Source organism: Acomys russatus, chromosome 8 (assembly GCF_903995435.1).
Source record: "Acomys russatus chromosome 8, mAcoRus1.1, whole genome shotgun sequence".
In the NCBI taxonomy this organism is placed as follows: Eukaryota; Metazoa; Chordata; class Mammalia; order Rodentia; family Muridae; genus Acomys; species Acomys russatus.
Window position 1 is genome coordinate 251,027 of NC_067144.1, and position 2,206 is coordinate 253,232.

Here is a 2,206-nt window from a genome sequence, read left to right on the forward strand (position 1 = left end):
TGATGTTTGAAAAAAGTTATAAGAAATCACTATTTACTTAAAATTAAATATAATTCATATAAACATATATATTTCAAATGAAAAATTTCCATCTTGACTGGCAATGCTGCCCTCAACACAAAGCATCTAACAAAAATCCCAACACCAATCATGAGAAAGACCCTCCTTCTCAAATAAACTTTCAAAACTTTATAGATTATTGTTATTAACCTGGGTTGTCACCAAGAAATGAAAGTTAAGTGCTTATGGCTAAAGAGACTGTGCAATTTAGACACAGAACTCAGAGCATCTAGGCTAGGTCTGACCAGAAAGCTTCCTCCCTGAAAACTAGTTTTCACAGTAGTAAATCTTCCAAGGAAGGGAAACAACCAATAGTCTTACCAAGCTTTGATGACTATGAACCATAACAGCAAGCAGCATGGCGTGATAGCCTAAGTGTACAGTAGTGGCATCCATATCTTAGTGGTAACCAATGACTCCCAAGTGGACTTGAGGTCTACTCAAGAAGAAAAAAAACAATGTCTGATGCCAGACACCTAGCCAGTTACCTAGGGCTAAGGAAGTTGTGGACCCTGGAGGAGAATCCATAACCACCACTTGACTAAACCAGCATAATTCCTCAGTAATGTTCCCTTTCCCCAGATGGCTCTAGTTTATGTCAAGCTGACAAAACTAACCAATATAGCTGGCCCTTTGTTAACCTGACTCACGATCATATGACTATTAAATTATAATCTTTTCTTTCTTGTTTATCACCAAGATCTTATGTCAGTATCAGGATATAAAACACATTACAATTTTTAAAAATACCACAATTTTTGAAAGTTTCAAGGCATTTAAAGTCCAAATTCTCTGTTAAAACCCTATGTCACTTTAAAAGTATAAAGCCTCTCAACTAGGGATTCCTGTAAATGAAAAAACTAGATAATTACTTTCTTAAGCAGGAAGATCCAGGGCACAGTCACAATAAAATAAAATCAAGACCTATATCCAATAGCCTGTTGCCCAATATTCTGCAGCTGGGACCCACTCCTGATATTCTGGGCTCCAAAGGGATTGGGTAGGTCTACCTCCCCAGCTCTATACAGACTGCCTCACAGACCCAGGCTCACTACACATCATACCTGCCATTGTCAGCACAGACATCTCATGGCTCTGATGTAACCAGCATGCTGGGGTTTTCATTGCCACTTGGCTACACATTCACCAGTCCCCTCACATGCTGCCATGCTGCCATGCTTCAGCTTCTCCTTATGGCCTTTTCACACCTTGATTTTCCATCCTCATTGAGTCTGCACCTTCAACAATGGCCTAGCATTAACTCAACCACCATCTTCTTTCCGTGACTCCTGCAAACCTGCCGGTCACATGCAGCCAAAACCAGTAACTCATGGAGATCCATACACATTACCAAAGTTGGCTTAATACACAACCTGTACTCCTTCTGGACCATAGATATTTGTGGGAACCATGAAGAAGGACTTCTCAGAAGATTTCTCGTCAATGTATGACGAGCAACTGTGTGCAACGCTCACTACAGAGGAGGCTTGTCTCTGGCCCAGTGGTTACTCTTGCCCACATACTCATACACAGCCACATACATGCATTATCTTAAAAAGATAAAATATCTTAAAAAATAAAACTTTACATATATAATAAGAACTGCTGAGGGATGGAAGCTGCTGTAAGTCAGGTTGGGTCCACAAGAAGAAAAGCTTTAAATTATTTGAAGTTGAAGGAATGATACTCCACAGTTAGCTGCCAGCAGTCCAGTCCAGTTCAGAAACTCTCATTAATTTTGAGCCATTGCTTGAAATGTGGCAAACAAGCCACTGGGAAAAATGTCATTTCTGCCGCAGACAGAATTCTGACTAAAAATGGGCAAGTTTAGATGCAGGCAGAGTCGACAACCACACTCTGCCAAGACAGGGTAAGCAAGTCTACAATAGTTCCTGCCTTACAAATATGTCTGTCAGATATATTGGGCCTGAAGGCTGAAGATGATGCTCCAATGTTATAGAGAGTGTTAGGTGACTGTTCACGCGGTAAACTGTCTCAGTCATTTTTTCATTTCTGGAAACTACTAACCTGCACTCTGGGTTCACTCAGGTATTTAAGTTTTATCCCTTCTCAAGTCTCTGATGGTTCTGAAGACCAGATATTTTAGTCTTTCAGTTTAAGCTTAGTAGGTTAGAACAAATAGATG